At 43.0% G+C, this 13843-nt stretch overlaps 1 protein-coding gene across 1 annotated transcript in view; it reads left to right on the top strand.

Moving 5' to 3' along the window:
• Positions 1 to 13843, top strand: part of TAB1 (TGF-beta activated kinase 1/MAP3K7 binding protein 1) — a 102682-nt gene that overhangs the window by 19656 nt on the left and 69183 nt on the right. The gene's annotated exons all lie outside the window — the stretch shown is intronic.

Here is a 13843-nt window from a genome sequence, read left to right as displayed (position 1 = left end):
TAACATGGATGAACCTTGAGGATATTATGCTAAGTGAAATAAGTCAGTCACAAAAGGACAAATATTGCATAAGACCATTATTGTAAAAGCTTAAGAAAAGATAATCATACTAAAAAAAAAACTTTGTTGGTTACCAGGAGTGGGAGGGAGGGTACACAGTAGAGTACAGGTTAGGGGATAAACATATCACACATCACAGTTCAGGTGTTGAGGAAGGCAGTACACAAGAAGGAGGAGGGGGTGGAAGAACAGAGTAGATAGGGGAATACTTAGGCAGGTTTGCAAGGGCTAAATGGGACAGAGATAAATAGTGATGTATGCTCAACCTTGGAACAACAGGGCTCTGTGATACAGGGATCGAGGCATAGTCTGAATGGGTTAAAAAGGGGAAATAATGTTAAGATGTTTGACTGTCTTATGAATATTGGTTTCCTTTGTCTACTATTGTAAAATAGACACTTGAGTGAGATAGAAAGGAATATTTGGTGGCGGGGGCCATAAAAATGAAGGAACAACATATTAATCAAGGAATTGAAATAAATGAGATGATAGGGACCCTGCATATGAAGGACTCATTGTTTTAGCAGAGCAACAATGAAGTGTTTTCTTTGGATGGCAGAGCCACAAAGAAATATTCTATGCACAGGCCCCTAGTTAACTTTTCTCTTGTTGAATCATTCTCTGATTTATTCATGATTTTATTAGTATCCCTTTACTTTAGATTTTGACTCTCCCACACTTTAGTATATTTTTATTAAAAGTTAGAAGCCATATATTAGCTACATTTATTCTACTTGTAATCATAGGTTGTTGTTGTTAAGTGCCGTCGAGTCCATTCTGACCCATAGCGACCCTGTACAGGGTGTCCGAGGCTGTAAATCTTTACAGGAGCAGAAAGCCTCATCTTTCTCCTGCAGAGCAGCTGGCAGTTTCGAACTGCTGACCTTAAGGTTCGCAGCCCAAATCGTAACCACTACGCTACCAGAGCGCCTTGTAATCATAGGTAGTTTTTACTTATATTAACAATGTTCTTAAGACTACTAGGAGACAGGATTTGTCAGTTGAATTACTACCAGCTTAGGTTTAGTGATTGTAAACATTCTTCCTTGTAATCTTAGTTTAAGACAATAAAGAATCCCTGAAAGCAACTAGGCCATAAATAAGGGCTATGGGTACAAGAATTCCTAAAAACAATTAGTCTATAGATAAGGGCTATGAGAATCTACAGTTACATAAATAAGAAGTCTGATCAGTAAAATAGGGGAATTGTTTTCATAGCCTCAGTTTCCCTGCTAAGTGATGTTTTTGTAGGCTATAAACAGATAGTGTATGGAGGAAGTTGGAAGTTAAGGACGTGTAAATTGCACCGACAGTTAGGATTGATGACTTAAGACTTAACAAAGGTTAAGAAACATATGTGAAGGTTAACTTGCTTCTCAGAGAAAAGAATAGAAGTTATTTATGAACAAATGTTTTAACTAAAAGGTTTCAAAACACCAGGATGTCTCGCATGCCTTGATGTAATGTTTATTTGCTGTAACTTCTCATCCCTGTTGTAAACCTAAGGGTCGTAAACCATGAAGAATGTGCCCCAGAATAGATTGTATTTTGAAGACATTGATTACTATGAAAACAATGTGGTTTTTTTGTAACGGTATATAAGAGGGTTGTGAGAAAGGAAAAGGGGAGAATAAGAAAAAGAATAATAAAACATGTAAGAAGAAGATTTTGAATCATGACCCATCGACTCTGTGTAATTCTTTCCTGCCAAAGTCTGCATCCGCCTTCGGAAACCGTGGAATAAATTTGCTGGGGCTGGCTCCCGGCAATTTGGAAACATGATTATAGAAAGTTTGTAAGGTTGTCTTCAGCCTATAACTGATTGTAATACCTAAAGGGGGTGTCAGAACTTGCCCAGTGAAAAAGGCTTCTTGCGGAGCCGTTGTAGTGTATAGGATCTTAGGTGGAATCCTGAGCCCTATCCAGAACCTTCTGAGGTGGAACATTGCCACTAGAAAGGACAAGCAGACCAGCCTGAGCAGCTAGAGGAACAGAAGGTACTTCTTGGAAGAAAGACCATCAGGAAAAATCCAAAACAAAATTGGCAGCTTGACTGGCTACTACAAGAAAAAGCAAGTTGTTCACTGGGGAGCCATCAAGGCAAACAATCAAGTACCTTCAGGACAAACTCCCTCCTGAGACTGAAACTCAAAGGGAATAACACAAGCAGGCATGTAAGCTTGCAGGTGACCACGTTGGTTTACTGGTGAGCGGAAGTGGAGGAAAGGCAGCAATGAAGAAATGGGCTGAGTTTGACCATATTCCATAGATGCCTGTAGACCTGGAGATGAGAGAGAGAAAAGGAAGGGCTGATTGGTCCAAAGTATGGTGAGACCTGGGAACTCCTGAGCCCATGGACAAGGATATAGCCATGGAGGACTAGAGTTGAGAGAGCAGTGTACAGCTGATATGAAGTGAGGGGAGACACACACAAAATGCCCAAATCTGCAGATAGTATCCATCTGACCTAGCCTTGATGGCTTAATGATCAGAACTTGACTAGAGGAAGATACAAATTTTTCATAAAGGAAACAAGTGTAAATTGCTACAATTTGATGAACTTGACCTGTATTTATGGATGTAGTAGCTCAAAATATCAACTGAGAGGGCAGGAATCTTCATATCAAGGATCATTTTCATCCCCCTCTGTACACAGGGTTGATAGGGATGGGCAACTAAGACATTGGCTACCTAAAATGGGGGCACAATAAAGGAATGAAGTGACTGGCTTACAGGTTTTCAAGAGGAAGTTTAGTTTCAGAGGATGCAGGGGAAGGTAGAATCCCCACCAAATAGTTTCCATCTTGTTTAGATGGGTCTGGTGAAAGGAGGTGGGGATAAGATTCTTATGATTCAATAGTTATCATGACTAATTGTGCTTGTCATGACTGTAAAGGTAGAAGTTTTGTTAACAAAAAGGGAGTAGTGGTTAATCTTACAGTCCAGGAACAGAGGACCCTAGGACCATCAATGGAGAAGAGCAGGAGCAGAATGTGGGCCCCTATCCAGAGAAGCAGCGACACCAGAGATGGAAGCAGAGATGATGACATGGAGAGATAGAGGAGCTGAGGACTCAAAACTCATGGGAAGAGAAAGGCTGTATGCTGGTGGGCCAGGAGGCAGACTTGCAGAATATGCCCTTTGGTTATTTAAATGATTATATATTCCTGAGTTTGTCTGTGTACATAAAAAAAACCCCACAAAAAATAGAGGGAATAGAAGCAAAAGCTGTTAAATAATGATGCATGAAGGGGATTGTAATCATTACAATGAAATGATGAGTGTAAAACCAATTTTCTCCCATGGAAACTATCACTCAACTCACAATAAAACCTTAAAAAAAAAACAAAACCACCACCATAATATGCATGTGAAAGTTGAACAATGAATAAGGAAGACCATCGAAGAACTGATGTGTTTGAATTATGGTTTTGGTGAAGAATATGGAAAATACCAAGGACTGCCAGAAGAACAAACAAATCTGTCTTGGAAGAAATACAGCTAGAATGCTTACTAGAAGCAAGGATGACAAGACTTCATCTCTGGTATTTTGGGCATGTTCTTAGGAAGGATCAGTCCTGACATCATGTTTGATAAAGTGGAGGGTCAGCAAAAAAAGAGGAAGATGCCCAATTAGATGCATCAGCAGCAACACTGGGCTCAAATTTAACAACTGTGAGGATAGTACAGGACTGGGTAGGTTTGTTTTGTTTTTAGCTTTTTGTTTTGTTGTGCATAGGGTTGTTATGAATCAGAACCAACTTGACAGTATCTAACAACAACAATAACAAAGATCTTTCAGATATTCTCTTTTACCCAATATCCATATTACATCAGTAATGATAACATTTGCTCCATATCTTCTGAATCTAGCTTGAATTTCTAGCAGCTCCTTAATGATGTACTACGAAACCATTAAAAAATGTCTGCAGCAAAATTTTACTTGCATGTGGTATTAGCGATCTTGTTCAATTGATTTCCCATCTATTGGGTCACCTTTCTTTGGACTGGGCACAAATATTGGCTTCTTCTAGTCAGTTGACCAGGTCTTCTAAATATCTGGGCATAAACTAGTGAGCACCTCCAGTATGAAAAACATTTCAATTAGTATACTGTCAATTCCTGAAGCCTTTGTTTTTGTTGTTTTTTTTGCCAATGCCTTCAGTGCAACTTGGACTTCTTCCTTCAACACTATCAGTCTTTATGAAACCTCTGGAGTCATGCACTACCTCTTGAAATGGCTGAGCATCAACCAGTTGTTTTTCGTGGAGTGAACTCTGTGTATTCCTTCCATCTCCTTTTGATGTGCTCTGCATCATTCACTATTTTGCCTATACTGTTGTTGTTGTTAAGTGCCATCGAGCCAGTTGGAACTCATAGCAATACTGCATAGGGTTTCCAAGTTGGGTTTGAACCGCTAACCTTGTAGTTAATAGTCCAATGCTTTTCCTACAGTTCCACACCAGGACTCCATTTAACGCATAAGAATCCCTCAGTATTTCAAGTTGAAGCTTGAATTTTTTCTTCAGTTCTTTCAGCCTGAGAAATGCTGAGCATACTCTTTCCTTCTAGTTTTCTAATTTCAGGTCTTTGCACATTTCATTATAATCCTTGACTATGTCTTCTCCTTTGAACTTTTCTATTCAGCTCTTTTACTTTGAAGTTGCTTTAGCTTCTCTACACTCAAGATTCATTTTGGTCTTTTTTGCTTTCTTCCAGTATGATGTTCTTGATGTCATCCCATGACTCTTCTGGCCTTTGCCCATTGGAGTCTAATACATCAAATCTGTTCTTGAGATGGCCTCTAAATTCAGGTCAGATATATTCAAGGTCATATATTGGCTTTTGGGGAGTTGGTTTAATTTTCTTCAGCTTCAGCCTGAACTTGCATATGAGCAATTGATGGTCAGTTCCACAGTCTGCCCCTGGCCTTGTTTTTGGTTGATGAAATTGAGCTTTTCCCACCATCCCTTCCCACAGATGTAGTCAATTTGATTCCTGTATATTCCATATGGTGAGGTTCATGTGTACAACCTCCTTTTATGATATTTTAAAAAGGTATTTGCAATGTTGGTGGTAGTGGTGGTTCTGACTCATAGCAAGGCTGTAAATCTTTATGTGAGCAGAAACCATCTTTCTCCCGCGGATTGTTTGGTAGGTTCAAACTGTTGACCTTGCAGTTAGCAACTCAACTCACCAGGACCCTTGAATAAGTTGTTGGACTTGCAAAATTCTATCATGTGATCTCCAGCATGATTTCTATCACCAAGCCCTGTTTTCCAACTACTAATCCTTCCTCTGTGTTTGATTATCATTCCAATCACCAGTAACTATTACTGCATCTTGATTGCATGTTTGATTAATTTTAGACTGAAGAGGTTCGTTCTTCAGGAAATTCTCCAATTTCATGATCACTGGGTGTGATCATGAAATTGTGTCAACTTGACTAGGCCAGGATTCCCAGTGGTTTAGGAGCTGCAATGTGGTTATCCCCATAGTGAGATCTAATACAGTGTAGTTAACTCTATGATGATTGGCTATGAGCATGTGCAGTTAACTCTATGATTATTGGCTATAAGCAGCCAGTCAATTGAAAGGATGTTTCTTTAGGGTATGGCCTGCTTCAAATATATTGGATACAAGCACAAAGCTAGTTTGCTTTCTGCTGGGTCTGAATCTTTATTCTGGCTTGTCTTTCAACTTCCAGTTCTTTGGATTTGAGTCAGTGGCTGATCCTGGAATCCATCAACAGCCTGCATGCCTGCTGGGCCTGCCTGCCTGTCAATCTTAGTTCCTCTGACCCAAACTTGGGACTCTTCCGTTTCTACAATTGTAAGCCATTTCCTTGATAAAAACTTCTCTTTTCACATTTACATATATATAAGTTTCACTGGTTTTTCTTCTCTAGAGAACTCAGCTTAAGACATGACTTTAGTAGTTGGTGTATAAATTTGAATAATAGTAGTTTTGTCTTCCTTGTAGGAATGTGGATATTATCCTATCACAGACAGCATTGTACTTCAAGATAGATCTTGAAATATTCTTTTTTGACAATGAATGCAACACTATTCCTCTTGAAATTTTTGTTCCTGGCATAGCAAACCATGTGATTATTGATTCAATATGCCCAGTGCCTGTCCATTTCAGCTCACTAATACCTAGGATATCGATGTTTATGTGTTCCATTTCATTTTTAACAACTTCCAATTTTTCTAGATTGACTATGTATGGATCATGACAAGCTATGGACAACATTGCAGAGAATAAGTATTCCAGAACACTGAATTGTGCTCATGAGGAACTTGTACATTGATCAAGAGGCAGCATTCAAACAGAACAAGGGAACACTGAACAGTTTAAAATTAGGCAACGTGTGTGCCAGGGTTGTATTCTTTCATTATATTTGTTAAATCTGCTTACTGAGCAAATAATCTGAGAAAACAGATTATATGAAGAAGAACGTGGCATCAGGATTGGAGGAAGACTCAATAACAACCTACGATGTGCAGATGATACAACTTTGCTTGCTGAAAGCGAAGAGGACTTAAAATACTTACTGTGAAGATCAAGGGCTATACAGCCTTCTATATGGATTGCACTTCAATGTAAAGAAAACAAAAATCCTCCCCACTGGACCAATAAAGAGCATCATGATAAATGGAGAAAAGTTTGAAGTTGTCAAAGACTTCATTTTGCTTGGATCCACCATCCACTCATGGAAGCAGCAGTCAAGAAATCAAATGATGTATTGCAGTAAGCAAATGTGCTGAACAACACCTCTTTAAAATGTTGAAGAGCAAGGATGTCAGTTTAAAGACTAAGGTGCACCTGCTCCAAGCCATGGTATTCAATAGCTTCCTATGCATGTGAAAGTTGGACAGTAAATAAGGAAGACTGTAGAAGAATTGATGCACTTATGTTATAGTGTTGGAGGAGAATCTTAAAAGTATGGACTGCCAGAAGAACAAACAAATATGTGTTATTTTTAGCAAGTATATGGAAGAAGTATGGCCAGAATGCTCTTTGGAAGCCAAGATGGCAAGACTTTGTCTCTCATACTTCGGACATACTGTCAGGAGGGACCAGTCCTTAGAGAAAGGTATCATGCTGGGTAAAGTGGAAGGGCAGTAAACAAGAGGAAGACCCCCAACGAGATGGACTGACGCAGTGGCAGCAGCAATGGACTTAAGCTAAACAACAATTGTGAGGATGGCACAAGACCAGGCAGGGTTTCGTTCTCTTGTGCACAGGGTCACTCTGAATGGGAATTGACTCAATGGCACCTAACAACAAACATTCCGAAGTAGTCCATCACTCCTTCTTCCTAGTCTGTTTTAGACTCTAGGCTCAGCTCAAAGCTGTCCACCATGGGTGACCCTGCTGGTATTTAAAATACTGGTGGCATAGCTTCCAGCATCACAGCGACACGCAAGCTACCACAGACAACAAACAGACAAAGACTAGTCCGGTGCTTTTCCTGCTAAGCCCATAGCAGCTCCACACTCAAATCTTCAGAAGTCTTCAAATGTTAAGTTAGTTAAGTGCTGTCGAGTCGGCTCCAACTCAGTGATCCTGTTTAGGGTTTCTGAGGAGCAGCTGGTGAACTTGAACCGTCGACCCTGTGGTTTAAACGGATCTTGCAGTACAGCGCATTAACCCTCAGCACCACACCAGGACTCTTTTTGAATGACCAGTATAGAGGAAGAGTCACAAAGGCAGCCTCTGGAGTTAGAGTGGTTCTACCTTCCAAGCTGTGTGACCTTTGGCAAGTTACCTTACCTCTCTGGGCCTCAGTTTTCATGACTGTAAAAGGGAATTGTATGCATAATTAATTGATGACTTCTTCTGGATGCAGCTTTCTTCCTGCTGAGGCTGCACTTCCTGCTGACTGGTATCACCCAGCAACTGAACACTGAGGGCTAAAGACACCTGGGAAATGTAGGCCCCTTTAAGGAATAACTTTGGCTAGAAGGTTCCCCGTCACCCCGGACAATGCTCAGACTATCCTACCATCTGAGATTCTTTCCACCTGTGATGGTAAGAAATGAAGGTCCAGAAAGCTTTGCTCCGTCCACAAAATTACATCCATGTGTCCCCTAAAAAGCTATGTTGAAGTCTTGACCCCTGCTACCTGTGATTGGGATTTTGTTTGGGACTAGGGCCTGGAAGTTAGGTCAACATGCTGTTGTAATGGAGTTGGGTGGGCCCTGGTCCTAGCTTACACAAACCAAATCAAACTCATTGCTATCTAGCTGAGACCAACACATAACGGTGCCATGTGTTACAGAGGAGAACTGCCCCCTAGGAATGTATTGGCTGTAAGGAGACCATCAGGCCTTTCTTACACGGTACCTGTGGGTGGGTGAACTTGAACTGCCAACCAGTAAATCCTGTCTCTGTGTCAGCTGTTCTGAGAAGCTGATTTAGCCCGGGGATATCAGCAGCACCATTCACACAGGACCCCTGCATAGGAGACAATGGACTTAGCACAGAGAAGAGCCCGACACATGTTAATTAGGCAGTAATTTTCCTTCATCCACAATGCATTTGTTTAATGTCTGCTGGGCGCTAAACACTGGAGCTGCAGACATGAGTCAAATCGAGTCCCTACCTTCCAGGAGACTGGTCTCAGGTCCAGAGGAATCAAGGGGAACAACTCGGGGGGCGGGGTGAACTTTCTGAAAAGTTTCTTCAGGGAAAGCTGCACCCATGAAGATGCCTCCGTCTCTCCCCACGCTCACAGTTCATCTTATATGTAGCAGTGGAAGTGGTCATCTAAAAGCCAGATCCCAGCTGCCTAACCACTTTGGAGGACATCCCATCTCCTATGAGGGTTCACAAAGAGCTACTGGTCTGGCCCCTGTCTCTGGACCAGTCTTGACTCTAGACACTTTCCCCCCTTGTCCCCAACCTCACTCGTCAACACTCAGACCAGATGGACCACGGCTTCTGAGCCCATATCTACTGCTTTGTCTTCTTACACCAGCTCTTTGCTCTTGCTGGTACCTCTGCCTGAAACACACTTCCTTTCCATGGCTCAACCATCTCCTGTGCAACCTTCAGGCCTCAGCTAAGATGTTACTTCCTGCAGGAAACCCTGGCTGATTTCCAAAATCAGAGGGCCCCCCAGCCTCCTCCAGCACTCAACACATGCCCTGCCATAGCCTGGGTCCCTGCTTCCTTTCCACTGAGGGCAGGGATTGTGCCTGCCATGTATGCTTTTCAACTGTTTATGACAAAATTGTCTGTTCATGCAGACAGAGAGAATGGCATATCCAGCCTCCCTACCCCCACCCCCCAATTCCACAGTGAGCAAGATTGTGATTTTTGGTTCTGTCACCCCCCTTTTCTTTTTTCTCTTTGCAAAAGAGTTGTAAAGCAAATCATTCCTCTCCCCACCCCACCCCACCCCCACATTTCTGTGTTTCTCAGAGAAATTCAATAAATAGTCTTTAAACAAATGAATGATTGTTAATTGCAGAACCATTTATAATAGCTTCAAACTGGAAACAAGCTTATCTGACATCTATTATCTAACTAGTCAAATGCTTATGATACATCCACTAAAGCAATCCATACAAACCACACAGCCACATGGCAAAATGCTCGTGAGCAAGAAAAAAAACAAAACAAGAAAATCAGAAAGGCAAAGACTCTGGTCCCAGGTGAGGCTTGCGCTCCGGTTTGGCACCTGGACAAAACATTGGTCCAGAACACAGAGGGCAAAAAGGAAGACACGCTCTCTTGGCAATGCTATCCTTCCGCATCACGTCATCTTTTCAAACTGTTATCTACAAACCAGAGCGGCAGCAGAGGCTGTGCTGTGAGGCCCAACAAAGGATTGATTGGAATCTGCTGGCCCGTCGGGCGCTGGCTGCAGGCGTAGACTCACTGAAGATCTTATCCATCAACCTTGAACAAGGGGTCTCTGACCTTGCATAAGCCCTAGCCTCTCAGCTCCCAGAAGGTGGCCAGCACCCCATCCCTGCCCTCCGGCAACATGCGCTCTCTCGGCCTGTGTTCTGCTGGTGCCTGGGTTTGGGGTGGTCGCGGTGCAGTGGCGCCAAATTATCTGATGCTCAGGGCCGCTTGTGCGCCGCGGTGCATGGGGACCCTTGTCCACACCAGGGGGCCGCCCACCTAGATACCAGTGCTAAGGCCTGGAGCACGCTCTGGCTCTTTAAACGGTTATGTAGAGGTTGATAGTTGTGGTATCTTTGTTCTTGGGGCATGTGTTGAATTGATTACAAATCTAAGTGTGACACACATGGTTGTCCAGAGGGAAACCACCTCTTTACAGCTTGGTTTCCAGGCATGCCAACCTCAGAGAGGATTGGGACTGTCCACAGCCAACTTCCCAAGCAAACAGGATGGCGCTGGCTTCATGTTGTTCTCGCAGGTGCTGTCTGAGCATGGAACCCTCACCTTGCTCCCTGGAAAACCAGATTAGAGGGGCATTGGAAGGAGAGCCTTCACATAGTGCACTGTTTTGGGGGTTCCCAGTTCCCTTCTAAGTCACTCAGGGACTTTAGACTTGTTGATGCCTCAGTTTTCTCATCTGCCATGTGTCCATTTGTAACTGTTTGATTCTTTAGCCAATTTTATGCCACCAACATTCTCTGGGGCCCTGGTATGGCGCTGTAGGATAAGCACTGGAGTGCTAACCACAATAGCCGCAAGGTTGGCAGTTCAAACACACTAGCTGCTCTCTGAAACCCTATACAGGCTCATTAAGAGTCAGAACAACTTTCCCTCTGGGGCTGAAGAGCAGAGCGGAGCTGCCATAGTCTCTCTCTTCCTGCTCCATGAAACCATAGTTGAGGGCTTTGAATGATCAAAGGTGATGGAGACAGTAATTCTTGGATGGGACTCCAGAAAAACTGAGAAGGGACTTCATTTGATAGAAGTCCTGAAGATTGAGTAGAGGTTTACCAAGTACACAGAAGTGGGAAAGGCATTCCAGACAGTGGGAATGACATTTATGAAGGCATGGAGGCAGGAAATTCTACCTTATCTGGAAACTATAAGGGGAGACTGACAAAGGTCTTCTAGGGTTTGCTTAGCTCACAGAGCTTCCAGGAGATGCCCCAGAGTTGTTGTTGTTGTTGTTAAGTGCCATCTAGTCGGTTCTGAATCATAGCGACCATGCATAGGATTTCTGAGGAGCAGCTGGTGAGTTTGAACCGCCAACTTTGTAGTTCCCAGTCCAGTGGTTATCCTATAGCGCCACACCAGGAGCCCCATTTAATCCTTGCACTCCCATTTTACAGGGGAGGATACTGAGGCTCAGGGAGGGGAGGTGGCTAGCTCCAGACCACTCAGGTGATAGGATGTAGAAAAAGGAATAAAGGAAGATGAGTTGGGCTCCAAATCCTTAGTCTTTCTATACTGACCCTCAACAGTCAAACCAGATGCCCCTTGCTACCCCTTCTTCACACAGGGACTGCTCACAACCTCCCTGTATTCATTCTCCACTCCTGCTTTATTCAGTAACTGACCCCAATTGTAGCACATTCTTTGTTAAGTGCCATCAAAGTCGGTTCCAACTCACAGAGACCCTGTATAGGGTTTCCGAGCAATGGCTGGTTTGAGCTGCTAACCTTGTGGTTAGCAGTCTAGTGCTTACCCTACAGCACTACACCAGGGCTCCTAGCTCAGTCCAAAGCCTATAGTTCCTGGCCTCCCTTGCAGTAAGATGTGGCAGTGGGCTAGGTTAGCGCTAATGAGATGTATATAATAGCATTATGTGGAACTTCTAGAAGTCTCCTTAAAAGGGAAGATGACACCTCTGTCCCATTCCTTGTTTTGTTTTGTTGTTAATCAATCAGTTATTTGCAAGATGTCTCTCTTGCCTGCTGGCTGAACTTGGACAAAATGGCTGGAACCCGTGCAGCCGTCTTGAGCCACGTGGTGCTATGTTGGTAGGACAGCAAGAGTATGAGTCACCATGCCATCTCTGGGCTGCCTGACACCCCGACTCTCTCGCTGTCTGCTGAATCATCAACTCTTTTCTATTAAGCCCTCCCTTCATCATTTAGACAGGCGGAAGTTTAGGTTCTCCCAACCTAAATGGAAAAAACCCCAACCCCTCTCAGTCCCACGTCCTTTTTTCTGACTACCTCTGCACAAACATCTGGGAAGAACTACCTGTTCTCAGGTCTCCATGTCTGCCTTGCCCAGCCATCCATCAATTCACTGAATTTAAGTCTCTGTCCTACATCACACCTGAATTGCCTGAGTCAAAGACTTCTTACCACAAAATTTAATGGGCTTTCTTCTATTTCTTCTAACTAGAACTCTCAGAAGCATTTCACACAATTGCCTACACCCTCCTTGGACACTCCCCACCCCATTTCTTTGATTTTGCTCTTAGCTTCGGTCCCCTCTATCCAACAGTTGATTCTCTGCTTTCAAAGGAGACCTGGTGGCACAGAAGGTTAAGCATTGGGCTGCTAATTGCAAGGGTCAGCAATTCAAACCCACCATCCACTCCTCCAGAGAAAGATGAAGCTGTCTGCTTCTGTAAAGATTTACAGTCTATGAAACTCTAAGGTCCAATTCTACTTTGTCCTTTAGGGTGGATCTGAGTCATCATCTACTTGGTGGCAGTGGGCTGTCTACTTGGATGTCTCAAAACCACCTCTAACGCAACATGTTCAAAGTGAATTCATGGCCATTCCCTTCTCACTCCTCCAAACCTAGGTGTTTTTTGCCAGAAATATAGGAGACATCTTTGACGCATCTCTTCCCATCACCACCCACAACCATTTCATCATCAAGTCCTCACAGTTTCTTCTCCTAAATAAAATCTGCCCACTGCCGCCAGCCATTTCAAACCACTGTCTTTTGCCTAGAGCTATTACAACACTCTCCTAATTGGTCTTTCTGCTTCCTCTCCCATCCCTCTAAAAATGTCTTGTAGTCAGAGGGATCTTTTTACCAACAGGATCACACCACTGGCTTACTCAGAACTCAGCCACCATCTCCCATCATCCTAGAGAGGAAAAGTCAAACCGCTGCCCCATTTCACCTCCCACCTCCTCACTGTCGCCGGTCCATCTTTGTTCTAGTAACACTAGTCTTCTGGCAACTTCTTGTGCAAGCAGGATCTCTCTTTCCTTGGGCATTTGGCACTAGCTGTCCCTTCCATGCGGCCAGCTTTCTCTGTTGCCAGTTAACACCCCTTCAGGTTTCAGTATAACCATGCAGCGCACACTCCCATGACACTCTCCATAAACTTCCCACCATTGGAAGTGACTTATGTACCTAAATGTTGTCCTTTCCAATTGAAAGATTAGCTTTGAGGGCCTGTTTTACTTGCTGTCAAATGCCCCATTCCCACTGTAGGGCCAGATATGGTCACCCAGGAATATTTGTTAAGTGAGTTAATGAACATGCACCCCTATTCCAGCTAGCACATTCATACTGTTGTTAGCTGCTGCTGTCTAGTTGGGCCTGAATCATGGTGGTCCCATGTATGATGGAACAAAACACTGCCAAGTCATGCGCCAGCCCCATACTGGTTACATATCACACCATTATAATCCATAGCGTTTTTTTTGTTTTGTTTTGTTTTTAAGTTTTTTATTGTGGATTGAGTGAAAGTTTACAGGGCATATAATCAGTTTTACATTCAACAAATCATATACCTTGTTTCATTATATTGATTATAATCCCCTTCATGTACCATCAGTTAACAGTATTTTTCTCTATCCACTTTAGCTTTTTAAAAAACACACAAACAAAAAAAAACCCACTCAGGCATATATACTAATTTACATCT

The sequence above is a fragment of the Chrysochloris asiatica genome, unplaced genomic scaffold (assembly GCF_000296735.1).
Source record: "Chrysochloris asiatica unplaced genomic scaffold, ChrAsi1.0 scaffold00076, whole genome shotgun sequence".
Classification (NCBI taxonomy): Eukaryota; Metazoa; Chordata; class Mammalia; order Afrosoricida; family Chrysochloridae; genus Chrysochloris; species Chrysochloris asiatica.
This window is presented reverse-complemented; position numbering and strand designations above follow the sequence as displayed.